The following is a 20,043-nucleotide window of genomic DNA, read 5'->3' as shown; positions in this document are numbered from 1 at the left end:
TAACCATCTGATCTTCAACAAGGTCAGGAAAAATAGGCAATGGGCAAAGGGCTCCCTGTTCCATACATGGTGTTGAGATAACTGGCTAGTCACACGCAGCAGAATAAAACTGAATCCTTATTTTCACCATATACAAAAATTAACTCAAGATGGATTAAATATTTAAATATAAGACCTCAAACTGTAAAAATCCTAGAAGAAAACCTAGAAAATATCCTTCTCAACACCAGCCTTGACAAAGAATTTTTGCAAGTCCCCAAAAGCAATTGCAACAAAAACATAAATGGACATGTGGGACCTGATAAAAGCAAAGGCTTCTGCAGAGAAGAAACTATAAACAGTGTAAACAGACAACCTTCCAGAATGGGAGCAAATATACATAAACTAGGCATCCAACAAAGATCTAAAATCCAGAATCTATAAGGAACTTAAAGAAGACATACACACAGTCAACAAACATATGAAAAGGTGCTCAACATCCCTAATCATCAGAGAAATGAAAATCAAAACAATGAGATGCCATCTCATAACAGTCAGAAGGGCTATTATTACAAAGACAAAAAAACAGCAGATACTGGTCAGGCTGTAGAGGAAAGGGAATGCTTATACACTATTGATGGTAATGAAAATTAGTTCAACCACTGTAGACAGCAGTTTGGAGACTTCTCAAAGAACTTAATACAGAGCTACCCTTTGACTCAGCAATCCCATTGCTATTACCCAAGGGAAAATAGATCATTACACAAAAAAGACACATGTACTCATGTTCATTGTCATACTATTCATAACAGCAAGAACATGGATTCAATCTAGTCCATCAGTGGTTGATTGGATAAAGAAAATGTGATATAATTACACTATGGAATATTGCACAGTCATAATAAAGAATGAAATCATGTATTTTACAGCAACATAGATGGAGATGGAGGCTATAATCCTAGTGAACAAATGCAAGAATAGAAAAGAAAACACCACATATTCACATTTATACATGGGAGCTAAATATCCACCACACATGGACATAAACATGGGAACAATAGACAATGTGGACCGATAGAGTGGGGAAGGAGGAGGGAATGGGTTGAAAAACTACCTGTTGGGCACTGTGCTCACTGCCTAGCTGCAATATACCCATCTAATAAACTTATACATGTATTCTTCTAACTAAATGCAAGTTGAAATTTTAAAAAAGAAGAAGACAGATATATTAGGGTTAAGTTGTTAAGTCTTCCATTTTATTGTTTTACATTTGTTTGCTCTGTTTCTCATTCCTTTGCCTCTGTTTCTTTCTTTCTCTTTGGTTACTTATGTTGATTTTTAGATCTTCATTTTAGTTTTTTGATGATATTTCAAGCATACAAATTTGTATAGTTTCCTTAATGGCTGATCCAGGTATGACACTGTCCACAGTCTACTGTTACCATTGAAGTGTTGTAAGCCCTCTTTTTTATTTTTATTTATTACACTTTAAGTTCTGGGGTACATGTGCAGGATGTGAATGTTACATAGGTATACACGTTCCATGGTGGTTTGCTGCACCCATCAACTCGCCATCTACATTAGGTATTTCTCCTAATGCTATCCCTCCCCTAACCCTCCATCCCCACTACAAGCCCTGGGGTATGATGTTCCCCTCCCTGGGTCCATGTGTTCTCATTGTTCAATTCCCACTGATAAGTGAGAACATGGGGTGTTTGATTTTACGTTCTAGTGTTAGTTGGCTGAGAATGATGGTTTCCAGTTTCATCCATGTCCCTGCAAAGGACATGAACTCATCCTTTTTTATGGCTGCATAGTATTCCATGGTGTATATGTGCCTCATTTTCTTTATCCAGTCTATCATTGATGGGCATTGGGGTTCCAAGTCTTTGCTATTGTGAATAGTGCCGCAATAAACATACATGTGGATGTGTCTTTGTAGTGGCATGATTTATAATCCTTTGGGTATATACCCAGTAATGGGATGGCTGGGTCAAATGGTATTTCTAGCTCTAGATACTTGAGGAATCACCACACTGTCTTCCACAATGGTTGAACTAATTTATACTCCAACAGTGTAAAAGTGTTTCTATTTCTCCACATCCTCTCCAGCATCTGTTGCTTCCTGACTTTTTAATGATCACCATTCTAACTGGCATGAGATGTTATCTCACTGTGGTTTTGATTTGCATTTCTGTAATGCCCAGTGATGAGCTTTTTTTTCATATTTGCTGGCTGAATAAATGTCTTCTTTTGAGAAGTGTCTGTTCATATCCTTTGCCCACTTTTTGATGGGACTGTTTTTTCTTGTAAATTTAAATTCTTCGTAGATTCTGGATATTAGGCCTTTGTCAGATGGATAGATTTCAAAAATTTTCTCCCATTCTGTAGGTTACCTGTTCACACTGATGATAGTTTCCTGTGCTGTGCAGAAGCACTTCAGTTTAATTAGATCGCATTTGTCAATTTTGGCTTTTGTTGCCATTGCTTTTGGTGTTTTAGTCTTGAAGTCTTTGTCCAAGCCTATGTCCTGAATGGTATTGCCTAGGTTTTCTTCTAGAGTTTGTAACATTTCAGGTTTTATGTTTAAGTCTTTAATCCATCTTGAGTTAATTTTTGTATAAGGTATAAGGAAGGGGTCCAGTTTCAGTATTCTGCATATGGCTAATCAGCTTTCCCAACACCATTTATTAAATAGGGAATCCTTTCCCCATTTCTTGTTTTTGTCAGGTTTGTCAAAGATCAGATGGTTGTAGATGTGTAGTGTTATTTCTGAGGCCTCTGTTCTGTTCTATTGGCCTATATATCTGTTTTGGTACCAGTACCATGCTGATTTGCTTACTGTAGCCTTGTAGTATAGTTTGAAGTCAGGTAGTGTGATGCCTACAGCTGTGTTCTTTTTGCTTAGGATTGTCTTGCAATGTGGGCTTTTTGGTTCCATATGAAATTTAAAGTAGTTTTTTTTTTTTTTTCCTAATTCTGTTGAGATAGTCAATGGTAGCTTGGTGGGGGTAGCATTGAATCTATAAATTACTTTTGGCAGTATGGCCATTTTCACGATGTTGGTTCTTCCTATGCATGAGCATGGAATGTTTTTTATCCCATTTATTTGTGTCCTTTCTTATTTCCTTGAGCTGTGGTTTATATTAGTCCTTGAAGAGGTCCTTCACTCCCTTGTAAGTTGTATTCCTAGGTATTTTATTCTCTTTGTAGCAATTGTGAATGAGAGTTCACTCATGAATTGGCTGTTTGTCTGTTATTGGTGTATAGGGATGCTTGTGATGTTTGCACATTGATTTTGTATCCCAAGACTGTGCTGAAGTTGCTTATCAGCTTAAAGAGATTTGGGGCTGAGAAGATGGGGTTTTCTAAATATACAATCTTGTCATCTGCAAATAGACAATGTGACTTCCTCCCTTCCTATTTGAATACCGTTTATTTCTTTCTTGCCTGATGGCCCTGACCAGAACTTCCAATACTATGTTGAATAGGAGTGGTGAGAGAGGGCATCCTTGTCTTGTGCCAGATTTTAAAGGGAAGGCTTCCAGTATTTTCACCATTCAGTATGATATTGGCTGTGGGTTTGTCATTAATAGCTCTTATTATTTTGAGATACATTCCATCAATACCTAGTTTATTGACAGTTTTTATCATGAAGGGGTAACCCCTCTTTCATTTAATGACTTGACTGTCCCAACTTTTAAAATGTAATTGTCATAAGTATTCCCTTCACATACATCAAATACCTCATCAAATATTACAACATTTTCTTTAGCCATAAAATATGACTTGAGAAAATCACTAGGAAATGAATATTCTATTATATTTACACCTATTTGCATCTTTTTTTCTTTCTAAATTTTCAAACCTTCATTCTCATTATATTTTGAGGTTTCTTTAGCCATTCTTTTAGACTATTTCTGCAGTGACAAAATCCATTACTTTACTGCCATCTCAGAATGTCTTTATTTCCACTTATTCTTAAAGATATTTTCACTGAATATTGAATTTGTAGTTGACAGGTTTTTAAGACATGAAAAATGATGATAGGGCAGGTAACAAGTCGCTTTAGCTCATAGGTTTTCAGAGTGAGAGAAACTACTCAATATGCTATACCTGAGGGCATATATTCAAAGGGCCTCATAGACATATTTTGCCGGATTTTGATAATGAGGTTTTAGACATGGAGCTTACACCCTAGTGGGACAAGGCTTTGAATATCTTTATCCAGGTGAGTATATTTTACATGTAAAAGGAATATGAATTAGTTTAGCCTGAGAATAGACTGTGTCAACTCATATTTCCCAAAGATAACTTCAAAAATATGCTTTTCTACAATGTGATCTTTTCAGCTCATGAGTAAGAAGTGTTTCTGTATTCAACCAAATATGTGTAGGCCTCTGACTGCGTTGACTAAATTAAATTTTAAAATGGTAGAGATTATTATGTACAAATTTTGAGCTTACCCCTTGCCTTGTTTAGCAGTTTCTATTTTGGGCTATGGGAAAGCATCTGCCATATTAGAAGCGTAAATGTTTTGGAACCAATACACTGTGAGAAGTTTCAGTTATGTGAAGAACAATGCTTGTATTCTAGTAGCCCTTATTTTACTTAAAATGTCCTCAAAGCACAAGACTAGTGATGATGGTGGCAATTCAGATATGCCAAAAGAAGCCACAAAGTGCTTCCTTTAAGTGAAAAGGTGAAAGATTTTGACTTAATAAGAAAAGAAAAAAGTCGTATACTGAGGTTGCTAAGACATGCAGTAAGAGCAAATCTGTCCTAGGTGGCAACTCTACAGGGCACAGGATAAATCCAAGCATAGGCATTTTATCATGTGACATCATCAGCATAAGAAGGGCAAGTACAGTACAATAACAGATTTTGAAAGAGAGAGGCTGTATTCATATGACTTTCATTACAGTAATTGTTATAAGAGTTCTATTTTATTGGTTATTAATCTTTTTACTATGCCTAATTTATAAGTTAAATTTTATAATAACTATCTGTGTATAGGCAAAAACATAGTATATATATATATATATAGGATTTGGTACTATCCACTGAGGTCTCGGAACATGAAAAATGATGTTTCACTTTTAGATAAAGTGAAAATATTTATTTGTTTTGGTGCCTAATTCTGGACTTCAAGTTTAAAAGAAGCAAACTCTACTGTCACTGTCACCTCTGCATTGAACAGTGGAGAAGAAAGGACTAACAAAAAAGAACAAATCAACTGTCACTTTTCAAATTCGGAAACAGAATCATGCACCTTTTTTTGTTTTCTGAGATGGAATTTAACTCTTGATGCCCAAGCTAGAGTGCAATGGTGCAATCTCGGCTCACCGCAACCTCCACCTCCGAGGTTCAAGTGATTCTCCTGCCTCAGCCTCCCGAGTAGCTGCAATTACAGGCGTGCGCCACCATGTCCAGCTTATTCTATATTTTTAGTACAGACAGCGTTTCTCCACGTTGGTCAGGCTGGTCTCACACTCCTAACCTCAGGTGACTCACCCACCTCAGCCTCCCAAAGTGCTGGGATTACAGGTGTGAGCCCCTATGCCCGGCCAGAATAATGTACCTCTTATGAAAGACTTCTACAGTTTAGAAAGTAACCTAAGTTATATGGAGAGTGAATGATCCCTGACAGTCCTGTAGTTCATTAGAGGATTTTCCTGTTACTTACTTATGCTGGTGAATAGAGAATATTGAATGATGATAGTGTCAGTTAAGTTCCTTTTACCAAGATCAGAGTGATGGATTTTTGAACTTGGGCTGTCTGGGAATGATCCATAGATCAGGGGGAATGTGTAATTAACATTGATACTTCCAGAGTTCCAGCGATTCACCACAGATTACCTTGAACTTAGTGATTTCTTCCCCCTAAGAGTAAAACCACCTTTTACGAGGAATAAGCATTTTCTCTTTTCCAATGATGGGGCATATAAGCTCTTGGGTCCCTGAGAAGAACAGAATAAACGACAGGCTAGTAGGAGAAAAGAGGAAAGAAAAAGGCTGGTCAGCTGTGTCTCTTTGGCGATGTCAATTTTCTATGTCTTAACTCAATTGTAAAATGAAGATGGTAGATGGCATTAATTCATGCAATGTTGTTTAGGGATATGTCAAAATCTGGGCTTAATATTGAAGATATAAAGGTTGAAAACCCCCACATATAACCCTTGCTCTTGTGAAGGTGACAATGGGGGAGATGAACATCAGTCAACAAACCCAAGAAAACTGTTATATTTTGGGTTCCTAAATAAGCAGACTCTGTGATGGAGGTTAGTTTGCAGATTTGTCTTGTGACCACTACTTGTAGGAAGGAATGAAGGACAGGAAGCAGCTTGAACAAGAAGCTGGATTGTGTTATTGTATTAGTCCAATCTCGCACTGGCATAAAGAACTGCCCGAGACTGGGTGATTTATAAAGGAAAGAGGTTTAATTGACTCACAGTTCTGCATGGCTGGGGAGGCCTCAGGAAACTTACAATCATGGTGGAAGGCAAGGAGAAGCAAAGTACCTTCTTCACAAGGTGGCAGAAGGGAGAATGAATGCAGGAGGAAATACAAACACTTATAAAAACATCAGATCTTGTGAGAACTCACTCACTACCATGAGAACAGCATGTGGGAAACTGCCCCCATGATTCAATTACTTCCACCTGGTCTCTCCCTTGACGGGTGGGTTATGGGGATTACAATTCAAGATCAGATTTTGGGTGGGGACACAGCAAAACCATATCAATTATCAACAAAGATTGTTTAGTATCAATAAGACCTCAGTCATCCTTATGAAGAAGTCTGGTCTGAGATGGCCTTCAGAGTTTTTCTAAGATGGGCCATGTAGTCTGGATTTTCTATCCCAGTTATTAGGTGCAGGCTGTACCAGTTAGTAAAGTGGTTCTCTTCAGTCCAAGTATATACAAATATGGCTGATATTTGAGGGATGTCAGGGAGTAACTTTAGTCCTGAAGGAGGATCTGAGCAGTTCATCAGAGTCTATGAACAGATGTGCAATTATGAACTGTGATAGGCACTATGAAGAAGGACTATCCACTGCAATGGATGTGGACAGCCAGAAGATCTGACCTAGTCTGAGAAGTCAAGGAACTCTTTGCTGAGGAAGTCATAATTAAGTCAAGATTTGATAAACCCTAGTGCACTTCAGGGACCAAAGAGAAAGAAATAAACATTTAGAAGACAGAAAGTCTAGAATGTGGAGAAAATGAGCATGAAGTCGTTGGCAGAGGCAAGACCACACAAGGCTTTGCAATCCAAGTTGAGAATTTCATTGTAAAAGTAGCAGGAAGTCACTGAAATATTTAGCATGGCAATAAGTGGGGTGGGTGTTGCTGGGGGGGAGGGTAATATAATCAGATTTACAATTTACAAATATTGATCTGGCTGCTGAGTTGAGGGTTGGAATTCGGAAAGGCAGAGTTGTTCTCTGAAACCGCCATCTAACTCTTTAAGTTTCTACAAGCTTTATTTTATTACTGACTTGAAAATGATCAGCTTGTCCCACAGAATCTAGATTTCAAGGTGTGTAATATGGCTTTTGGGATATTATAAATGATGACTAAACATTTTATATATATCAATTAATAATTCTATACAACCCATGAAGTATGTACTATAAGGTCTCATTTCACGAATAAATATACACATTATGAAGTATCATTATTCCTATTTTATGGGTGGATATATTGAGCCCTAAAAAGGTTATGTATGTCATCCAACTATATGCAGCTGGTCAGTAATTCAAGCCCAGACAGCTTCACACAGACTCCTTCAGAGACAAAATAAAATAAAATATAATTTACATATATGTATTAGCAAATTATCATATACTTAATCAAGATTAACTAAAAAACAGACATTATCTGTTAAATGACAATAACACAAAACCTGTTCTTCAATGTAACAAATATTATGTATTGTATTTTAAATGTGATTTGGGGTATATTTTTAATGATGAACTCAATATATATTTTTTCAGCTAATATTCAAAATGCAAAATACGTGTAATTTTAAGGGGTTTAGGGCTTACATATTACTGTTGTGTTATTTGGAATAAACATCCTCACCTACTATAGTAAACATATCCCTAAATCATTCTGTTTTAACCTAATAAAAATGCATTCATAACTCATAAGCCCCAGTGACCATGTTTCTCATTGTTATATGCCTTTCCAGAGCCCAGAGACTAAGATGTCTTCCTTTATCAGGTTGTACCCTCCTTTATGATCCTCTGCCGCATTCTCTACACTTGTCCAACAGAAAGAGCAAGGAGGGAGTGAAGTCATGGAAGTGGACTGCATCACTTTGTCTGCTTGCCATTGACCGGAACTTAGTCCCATGGTCATATCCAATGGAAAGCATACTAAGGAACACATGATAACTATTGGCCCAAAAAGACAAGAAATGGATGTTGATGCCTGTGTAACACAGGTTTCCATGAATATAGAAGATATTTACAAGTCAAAAAGTTTGGGTAATGTGCACCTACATTAAAGCACTAATTTGGTTCCTAATCCCATTTTATTTTTCTTTTGACACTCTTTGAGATATGGAAATGTTTAAAATTAACTTCTGTTTCAAAGTTTCATTTTGATTTTTTAAATGTATTCTTCAGAGCAACCACTAAATCTATGGTCCAAACTACACCTAAAGTCCACAATGAAGAAATAACAGCTAAGAATTTGTCCATTATTTCATTCACAAAGCTGATTTTTCTTTAATTTCAGTAGAATTTCTACTTTGCTTAAAGTCATGATCTAAAAATTGTTTAGAAAGTTTCTGGATAGGTAATGAAAATGCACAGTTAAGAATCTGTCCACTATACCATTCACAAAGCTGATTTTTTTCTTTGATTTCAGTAGGATTTCTACTTTGCTTAAAGTCATGATCTAAAAATTGTTTAGAATAAGTTCCTAGATATGTAATGAAAATGCACTTACATGCTCCAAATCTAGGGTTCAGGAATTAAGTACAGTATTACCATTGGTAATGTGGACAAAGATGAAGACAATGATGATAATTAGTAATCATGAGCAGTAAGCCTACAACAATTATTACAGATTTCTTCAAAATTGTTTCAGACCCTTCTAATACAGTTTTTCTAATCCCTACATTATTGTAAGATGCAGAGTAACTAACTGTATGACTTAAAAAAAATAATCAAATATCCTCTACCCTGAACTACCTTTGGAGTCTCCTTTCTCAAAACAGTCATAAAGCATACTTGAGAGTGAATGGTGTGGTCCAGGACTTTAAAGTCACCTAAGTGACAGCTAGTTAGTTGCAATCAGCACCACACAGTCACAGTGTCCACAAGTTAACTAATGCATTTGTTTCTCAAATAGGAACACATTGAGCAGAAACTGAACTACGTTTTCAAGTCTGAGCCTCAGTCGAGGTTTCCATCTGAGTTAACAATGATAAAAATGAATGAAAATAGAAGTGGTATAAAGTGGAGGGTGGTTAGCTCTGACAACAGAAAATAATTTTTTTTTTTTTTGAGTTCATGTCATTCAACAGTCTCTTCCAGTCCTAATTCTTTAACTCTGTGTCTTCCAGAGAAAAGAAGCACAAAATTTAGCCAGAATTCAGTGAGCAAAAACTCTTTCCATGATGTTCAACAGTAAAAACTCTACTAAGAATAAAAAAAGAAAGAGAAGGTGTCATCATCATGTTCATCATCATCATTATGACCTTCATCAAAGCAAACATTTATTGCTTGACTACTGTGTGCAGGGCAATGTACTAAAACTTTACGTGTATTGATTTGTGCAATTGTCATTGTAACCCTAAGAATTTATGAGTGATATTAATCAGGACTCTTCCAATTTCAATAAGGAAATTCCAACTCAATGTAGGTTAACAGAGAAAAAGAGATAGAGAGTAGTCAGTAAATAATGAGAGATCAAAATATTGGGAAGGCAGTATTCAAGCTATTATACTCAGAACACTTGTCTCACTCTTGCTCTCTCTCTCTCTCCTTTTTGATCTGCCCTCATTCTCTTCTTTCAAAAATATGACTCCTCTATGTGGCAGGGATAATAGAGAGCTACAGCTAGAAGACATATGTACTCCTTCTTGCTCTAGCCTAGAAGAATCTAAAAAGAAAATTAATTAACTTGCCTAGAGTCACATGTCCATTTTTTAATTCCATAGGTAGTTGGATGGAAGAAGCTTTCTGACCGGCCGATTCTGGTTTCCATGGTTAACCTAATTTATTGTTGGCTATGTCCAAATCATCTGGAGAAATATTAAAGAGGGCAGACAAAAAATTCCATTCTGTTCACAGCTAGGCTTTCCTATTTCACAATATTACATCAGAAGAAATTAAGCCTAGAGAGGTTAAAATAATTTTTCTAACATAATTCATGAGTGTTAGGGTAGACTTGATCCAGCTCTGATTGATTTTATAACTTATGATTTATTACTAAGCCAAATTAGGTTTCCAAAAAGTGTCAGTTGGGCCAAAGTGGAAGCTGAACCTTCATCCTAGACATTTTCAATGAGATGGTGTACATTAACAAGCTTGAAGGAAACTTGTTTATTCTAGCTACATATTTTGAATATTGACAACCAGTAAAGAAGGCTTAGACTTAAAGAAAATCAAGTCTAGGCTCAGTACAAGTCATTTCCATTCTGTGGGTATCTTTTTTCTCATATAAACCTCCTACCCAACTATATCATGTAGTTATATCAAGACTTAAATGATTGAACAAATATCAAGGTATTTTGGAAAGCTTAAAATGCCCACACGCCCGGAGGGAAAAAAAAAAAAAAAGAGAGAGAGAGAGTATAGTCATTCCTTGGTATCAGTGGGGAACTGACTCTAGGAATCCCCATAAATAACAAAATCGGGCCGGGCGCAGTGGCTCAAGCCTGTAATCCCAGCACTTTGGGAGGCCGAGACGGGTGGATCACGAGGTCAGGAGATCGAGACCATCCTGGCTAACACCGTGAAACCCCGTCTCTACTAAAAAAAAAAATACAAAAAACTAGCCGGGCAAGGTGGCGGGTGCCTGTAATCCCAGCTACTCCGGAGGCTGAGGCAGGAGAATGGCGTAAACCCGGGGGGCGGAGCTTGCAGTGAGCTGAGATCCGGCCACTGCACTCCAGCCCGGGCGACGGGGCGAGACTCTGTCTCAAAAAAAAAAAAAAAAAACAAAATCGGATGTGCTCAAGTTCCGTATACAAAATGGCATAGTATTTGTGTATAACCTATACACGTTCTCCTATATACTTTAAATCAATTCTAGATTAGTTATAATACTTAATACAAATGTTATGTAAATAATTGTACACTGTTTTTATTTGTATTTTTGTTGTTGTATTACTTTTGCTTTTTTTTTTTTTTCTGAATATTTTGAATCTAAGGTTGATTGAATCCATGAATGTGGAACTCGTGAATAGGGATGGCCAACTGGATCACTTTATGTGCCTTCTATTTTGAAGTCTGCAATTGTGGTCTGTTGACAACTTTCCAAATATTTGAGGGAAAGAAAGACAATGTTATGATGGTACTTTATAAACAGGAAAATGCTAATTTACTACTCCGTTCTTCTTTATTTAAATTATACTTTTAAGTTCTAGGGTACATGTGCACAACGTGCAGGTTTGTTACATATGTATAGATGTGCCATGTTGGCGTGCTGCACCCATTAACTCGTCATTTACATTAGGTATATCTCCTAATGCCATCCCTCCCCCCACCCCACGACAGACCCTGGTGTGTGATGTTCCCCTTCCTGTGTCCTAGTGTTCTCATTGTTCAATTCCCACCTATGAGTGAGAACATGCAATGTTTGGTTTTTTGTCCTTGCGATAATTTGCTGAGAATGGTTTCCAGCTTCATCCTTGTCTGTACAAAGGACATGAACTCATCCTTTTTATGGCTGCATAGTATTCCATGGTGTATAATACCACATTTTCTTAATCCAGTCTATCATTGATGGACATTTGGGTTGGTTCCAAGACTTTGCTATTCTGAATAGTGCTGCAATGGACATTCTGAATAGTGCTGCAATGGACATATGTGTGCATGTGTCTTTATAGCAGCATGATTTATAATCCTTTGGCTATATATCCAGTAATGGGATGGCTGGGTCAAATGGTATTTGTAGTTCTAGATCCTTGAGGAATCACCACACTGCAATCTACTCATCTGACAAAGGGCTAATATCCAGAATCTACAAAGAACTCAAACAAACTTTCAAGAAAAAAGCAAACAACCCCATCAAAAATTGGGCAAAGAATATGAACAGACACTTCTCAGTTTTTCTTTAAGTTGTCATTGTTGCTGTCTTCTTCCTCCTCTTTCTCCTTGGTCTCCTTCTACTTTCATTCTTCTTCTTAATATCTGATGAAGTTATCTTTGCTAAATAATCCTCTGGGTAGGAGTCTTACAGATTAAATTTCATGCTTAGTGCAAGATTTTGTTTACACCAAAATTAGAAGCAGTTTCCTTCCCATTAGGTCTCTTCTGTTGACAGAGTATTTTCCGGTTTTTCCATGCTGGCATTAATGTGCATTATTCTGTTACCTTCTCTCCTGAGCCTTTCTCTGTGCAATCCAAACAGTCCTTTCACTGTTTCTTATACCAAATCTCTCTTTATTCCTAGAGTCTTCAACTAACCACAGGCTGATTCCAGATGAAATTTGTACATTGATTTATAGTAAAGCCTTATCCACTGCTCTAAGGAGGCAAGGTAACAATGCCATACTTTTGAATAATTGGGTTAGAAAACCAAACCCATGTGTAGTAGGATAAAACAATGGGATTTATGCTGCACCTCATTTATTCTGACAGTTGTAAAATTCCAAATCTGATTATATGTGTTGATGCACGCAGTGGGTAGGAAAAAGGAAAGACATGTTATTGTCAAACCAATTTTCATAGCATCTCAAAGATCATTTAATTTTGGCTGAGATTGCTGGTCATGCAGGGGATTCTGAGTGCTTTTCCCTGTCTTATACTGCAAGAAAATAACTGAATAAGAACAGTGACCCATGGAACTCTACCTTTGCATTGGCCCCCATCCCTGAGACCACTTGATGACCTTTGGTTTTGGAGCAGTGTTATCTTTGGGTGGACATTAATCTAAAAGGTGACCAGGGCACTGGAGTGGGAGACACAGTGGATTTTAATTTCCTTTTCATTAAGTTTCTGACTTTGGATTCAATATCAAGATAGAAAAACAGATGGCTAGCAGGGAGGGAAATATGTAAAATAAAGACAGCTCCTGAGTAGATAAATCAATGTATGAAGATAGAAGCATATTATACAGAATTATGAGTTGCACCAAGGTATAAGAATCAGAAATGATTAATAGTGCTTGCATCTAAGGGTGAGACTGTATGTGGGAAGAGGCAGTGTGGAAAACCTTTGCTTTTTGTAGCAGACTCACACACACATACATACTGACACACATGAACACAAGTATTTATAATATAAGTTATGACTTTTATAAAATCTATATTGGTGATTCTTTAAAAAATAGGTCTAGAACAAAGAGGCTAAATTTGATATAGAATACGAAATAAGTCTAAAAGTAGCACAAATATCTTTCATACACAAACCACATAATATTCTTTGGTGAGATAAATGGTGGTGGTGGTGAATAAGGAGAGAGGTAGTTAAATTCTCTAACAAGTGTCTATCAGAGACAGAGGACAAACAGATTATTTCCCAGAAACAAAGAGGTTGAGAGGCTGAAGTAGAGCGGAACAGAAGTAGAGCAAGAAACAGAAGTAGAGCAAGAAACAGGCACAAACACACAGGAAGAAGCAAATGTGAATGTGGAAAAAATAAAAATAAAAAAAGATTGTTTAGGCCATGGGCAGTGGCTCATTCCTGTAATCCCAGCACTTTGGGAGGCTGAGGTGGGCGGATCATGAGGTCAGGAGATCCAGACCATCCTGGCCAACAAGGTGAAACCCTGCCTCTACTAAAACTACAAAATTAGCCAGGTATGGTGGTGCATCCCTGTAATCCCAGCTACTCGGAAGGCTGAGGCAGGAGAATCGCTTGAACCCGGGAGGAGGAGGTTGCAGTGAGCCGAGATCACGCCGCTGCACTCCAGCCTGGTGACAGAGCTAGACTCTGTCTCAAAAAAAAGAAAAAGAAAAAGAAAAATAGATTTTTAAAATGTTTGACATTTTTTCTAGTAAAAATAAAGAGAATAGGCTGATAAGGAATAAAAGTAAAGTTTATTGTTTTGTAGAAACAGGAATCAGTTCGGTAACAACTTTTGCTTCTCTACTATAATTTGTCAGCTTTTACACAGGTAAGGGCATAGACCCATGTGTGTTTGTGTGTACTTGTGTTGGAAATATTATCTGTGGAAGGGCATACAGTTTGAAAGAGAAACTAGCCCAGATGAGCGATTTAGGAGTCCTCTAGATCATGGGTTCCCAATCCCTGAGCCACAAACCAGTCCTGGTCCCTGGCCTGTTAAAACCTGGCTGCACAGCAGGAGCTGAGCGGCAGGTGAGTGAGAATGACCACCCGAGCTCCTCTCAGATCAGTGGTGGCATGAGATTCTCATAGGAGTGCATGTTCTTGTGAACTGTACATGTGAGGGATCGGGGGTATGTGCTCCTGATGAGAATCTAACTAATGCCTGGTGATCTGGGGTGTTTATCCATGAAACTGGTTCCTGTGGTGCCAAAAAGGTTGGGGGCTACTGCTCTAGATCCCTAGCTGCTCTGTTTAATATTACAGTCATGAAGAAAGGAGAAGTTTTCTATCCCTTTTTTGTTCTGAAAAAATGGTTTTATGCCTGGCTTAAAAGGGTTTAGAGCACATTGACGGGCTCCTTTATCACATGATTCTTATTCAATGGAAAAATAAAAATCAGTAACGCAGTGCTGGTCAGCATAAACTCCTGGAGTGAAAGAGAAACACACATCTTGTAGGTGTCAGAGAACATATAAAAGTGGGAATTATTAATAAGGTACTTCAGTCTTGCGATTGGCTTGGAACAAATTAGATTATAGCATCCACAATGAGAAAGCTTTCATTTTATATCTGTTTTGCTGAGCTGGTGATATCCCAGAGGCTTTTTGCAGGGATAGCTCCTTATTTTCGAATCTCCTGATGCCCGTGGATCTGAATGATCTGAAGCTCCTTTTAGAACACACACACAGCCTTTAGTCTGAGGCTCCTTTTAGAGCACACAAGGTTGTAGTTGCTTTTCTGATGCATTTATTTATAAGATACACCCAATCTGTTTGAAGTGGTTTAAGGAGCACATGCCTGTGTAGCACAGGCACAGACTGCAAAAGAGGTGTGGCTGGTTCGGTTCATGACACCCCAGTGTAGCTCTGGATGGGGGAGTCAAGGGTGTGGGGATGAACAAGAATGATCAATGACTCCTTCCAAATTAAAAATTTATTAAAACTAGAGACAGAATTGTTTTCTTATCTCTAACTCCTTCAAAACCCCCCCACAATTGTAGGCACAAACTAGGCTAGTGATTATCAATATTTCCTGAGCTTCAGAAGCAAGGAGATGCTTGTAAATAGAACTCCATTGGTTTTGATTTAATGAATCTTGGGTGAAACTGAGGAATCTCAAGGTATAGATATCACTTGAGGTAAATCTGGTGACTTTTTGAGAAGTACCGTAGTTAATGTTCTTAGATTCATTTTTCAGTATCTGGGCTCGCTTGTTGGCCTGTCCCTGTTCTTTGTTTGCTCTCTTCAGCTTCCTCACCACTGCCTTAAACTGACTCGAGATGGAAAGAATACTCTCTAAGATTAAAAATGTCTGTCCATTTATCCCAGAAAGTGAGAGTCATGGAAGAAAGAGGCCCAAACACAGAAAAAGAGACTTCATTATCTCATTAGTATTTAACAGCAGTTCATGTAGGAAGGTTTGACCCTTTATTTTCAGAGTTGAGAAATCTGCTATTCAGGGAAGTCAAACGCCTGGGCCAAGATCCCACAATTTAGAGTAAGTTGAGAAATGAATGACAGAGGCCCTGGTAGAGATATAAGACTACAAGGTGCAGGGATGCAGAGGTCACCAGGTCATTGTGAACTGGAGGCTCCTGATTTTCATTTTAAGGGATCGATCAACATTTACATAACAATGGATCATTAATCCTTTAGCGATGAAGGTTTGGCAAAAAGTGGATCATGCTACACAGTATGGCTTTAGAAACACAATGAGTAAGATCTTAGTTTCATTTTACACAATGACAAGTAAAAGCCATGTAAAGTGTACAAATCTGAAATATAAGGGTCTGGTCTTATATTTACTAATAGTTAGGTCATGTCTACCTCAAATGTGTCTGAGTGTTTATGACAGAGAGAGAGAGAGAGAGAGAGAGAGAAAGGGAGACAGAGGGGAAGAGGAAATAATAATTATATAACTGATGATAATCATTTTTAATCAACCCTGAGAGAGAGAGAAGGAAAGGGAGAAGATATCCAGAAAAGAGGTTTATCGTAGTTTCAAGCAAAAAACAAACAAACAACAAACAAAAAACCCTCTGAGTTGAAGTTTATCAGACATAAAGCCTCCATAATTAAACCTGCTGCCTGTAACCCTTCCTTGAGAGGAGACAGGTATATTATGTGTTCTCAGGTCATACGAAAAAATCTCCGGGTGATCCTAATTTCAAGCCTTGGTCAATCTTCAACATGTTTTTTCCTTGTGCTAAAAATACATTTGCAATTTTATTCCATGGGATCTACTTCCTGTCATTAATGGGTTGGAACAATGAAAGCACTTTGCCAAAGATCTCAACTGTAAAATATAAATCACTTTTTATGCCATCAAGATGAGCAAAACATTTTTTCATAAATTTCCAGTTTCACCTATATGCAGTTTTGGCAAATATATCATTCCCAGGTAGCTTTGTGTAAACTGCTTGGCTCTGATGCTTTTTAATGACCTAAGTAATGTTTTGGAAGCAGCATTGCTAAATTTTATAAAACCAAGTTATTGATTGTCTAAGGACAATTTAAGATGAAGTTTGAAAGTCACAGAGCCTTTGTGGCAGTATAAAATGATGCTCTTACCTCTTCCAGCTGGAGAACAGAAAAAGAGGTGTTACAGTTTAAAGAGAGGGAAGCGTCTATCAGAAGACACAGCAAACTTTAAGGTTTAGCTATTTTCCAATCCCTTGTGCTGAAAGAACAGAAGACAAAGGAGTCATCTGTCTTGGAAGGACCACTAATCCCAAGCATGAGAAGGATGCAGGGTTGCTGTTACACAATGGGGACAGGGAAGAAATGTTTAGACACATGTCACATAAAGAGGACAGGGAAGATCACTCAGAGTATCCATGTAGCAGTTCTCGTACTGTCCTATTCTATTTTTATGGTACATTGACAAGTGGCTGTGACCTGAGAAGCTCATGGTGATCTGGGCTCTGAAACCACAGTGGGAGGATTTGGATTCACGCAACAGGTAAGTCATTCAGCCCAGCAGAGGTGCTAAAAAAGGTAACAGAAATCTAAATGTCCAATGGTCAAACACTGGAGAAGGATTCAGAGTATCAGCTGTAGACCCCAAACCAGTTCTAGCCACAGAGGCTACAGTTGGTCTTAATAATCTATCTCTTGAAATTTCTCCAGGAAAGGTCCCATCAAAATGTCAGAGACACTGTTTCTGATTAATCTGATCGTGCCAAGGGTAGAACTTAGTAGATGCTGTTGTATGTTGCCTATACCCCCTGCAGGATTAATTCACTCATTGTCTTAGCTGCCAGGAATGTCACCTACTGAAAGGTCGCAGTTGCCTCCCTCCCCAAGAATGGCTGGTGACTGATGGGAACTGACTCATACGAAGACAGACTCTTCTCCAGGGGAATCTCCTATCAGTGATAGGCCACTATTCTTCCTTTACTTCAATATGGGACATTTGTGAAAATGTGTTCCAGTCTCAGACTCCCCGGTGGGATTGGCTGAGGCCTCTGTTGCAACTCCAACACTGTCCACCTTCTCTTTCCTTTTCCTCACTTTACAAATGAGATTTCTTGGGAGACTTCCCAGAAAACTTCCTGCAAGCAAATCTCAGCCGCAGAGATGATTTCTTGGTCAAGCTAATCTATGACACTTCTTTTGATTTTTAATTTTTTTTTCTTTTTCCAGAGCTCTCTATTAGAAAGGGGGAAGAAAAAAAAATCTACCTTTGACACAATTTTGAAAATTTAACAACTGATAATCATCCTCAACTCCTCTCTCTCCCACAATCTTGGTCTTACTCATCCAACCAAGAAACAAATCTTCTCAGTTTGTTTGTAAAATCTGTCTCAAAATTACCTATGTTCCACTGATACTTACAATACCTTAGTTTTTCTGATACTCTAGCTCGAGTTATCATTATGTGCCTTTGCTAGTTTTTCTTACCATTTTAAATGTATTCTCCCATTGTAGTGAGAGTGATTTTTCCAATACACAATGGTTGAAGGGCCAAAGCCTTAGCATTTTCCTGGAGACTCTGCATGTGCCCGCCCTGCCTGCATCCAGAGCCTCAGCTAAGACCTTCCCTTCACTTCTTCCAACTTGCTACGTGCCTTTGAATTTTGCAACTTTATGCCTGTTGTCTTCTCTGCATAAAGTTTTTCCTCCAACTCAACATATGTAACTACTAAGTCTAAGTCCTCTCATCAAAGAAAATGGACTCTTATCCCAATAAACGATGTTGTTTTAAGATGAAACAAAATAAAATTAACATATAGTTGTATGCTGGCATAATAGTTTTTACAAAATTTACGCAAGCATTTTCAGTTCTCTAAACTTTTTCTTTTGATTTCTTAGAACCTCAGTGTCAAAAACAATCTTTAAAGAAAATATTTAGGCTGAGTGCCGTGGTTCACACCTGTAATTCCAGCACATTGGGAGGCTGAGGCAAGAGGAATGTTTAAGTCTGAGAGTTTGAGACCAGCCTGGATAAGATAGTAAGATCCCGTCTCCTCAAAAAATTAAAAAATCAGCCTAGTATGGTAACATGCACCTGTAGTCCCAGCTACTAAGGAGGCTGAGGCAGGATGATTCCTTGATCCTAGGTGTTCCAGGCCTGGGTGACAAAGTGAACCCAGTCTCTAAAATAATAATAAAGAATTGATTTATATCACCTAAGAAATTCCTAATGCATTGTGTCATGAAGATTTCAACGAAATTAGTCATTACTGTTAGGTCTATATATCCCCTGGAATGTGTGTCTTTATCAAATGTAGATGTTGGCCTGCTATAATGTATAAAACTTTGTTCTAAAATCTGTTTTAAAAAACAGATAAAAGCCATTAATGAAATATACTCACTTTCATGTCCTTGACATGAAGAAGGAAGATTCGAAATCAATGAGCAAGTAAAAGAACAGTAATTAGCACATAATTAGCCATAGCAGAGTACAGCGCTCAATAATTTTTAAACAAATTGACTCTTTTGTACACATTTGAGATGGAAGCATAGCCAAGTTCTCCTTGAGGTACGATTAATGTCACCCTACTATATAAATTCTTAAAACAACTCTCTTGTTAGAGAAACAAAGTTTTATTTTATGTGGAACATCAATATCAGAATATAACTAACTTGTAACAGCAAGAAGGAAGGACATTTAAAGGATTACACATGCCTGTGAACTGTAGAAGTGCTGTGTGTTTCTGGAAATATAAAAACAAATATTTAAACCAGCAGTAATGATATAATTTCAATGAAGTCTAAAATTATTAGAAAATTCTATTAAGACACTACCATTGTTAGAAAACTCAAAATGAATCAATATTTGATTTGGAAAATTAGAAACCCTAGGTATGTGACAGCTAAATTTATAAAGAAGCATCTGTATCATCTTTCAGACACTGAGTAAATATTTAAACTTAACCTTTAGCAGCATATGAAATGTTCTTTGCAAAATCCCTTATAATTTTTAGCTAAGTATGATATGAATTGTTCTAGCCAGCAACATTTTACTTTTATTTATAAAGAGGCATCAAAAGAGTTGACAGTAACAAGGATAAAGGAATCTGAACCAGCAGGTGTCTAAGCACTGTCATCTCTTCAGCAAAGGACGTGGACTTTGCATTCAGGAAGATT

Source organism: Trachypithecus francoisi, unplaced genomic scaffold (genome assembly GCF_009764315.1).
Source record: "Trachypithecus francoisi isolate TF-2019V2 unplaced genomic scaffold, Tfra_2.0 Contig01579, whole genome shotgun sequence".
NCBI lineage: Eukaryota > Metazoa > Chordata > Mammalia > Primates > Cercopithecidae > Trachypithecus > Trachypithecus francoisi.
This window is presented reverse-complemented; position numbering follows the sequence as displayed.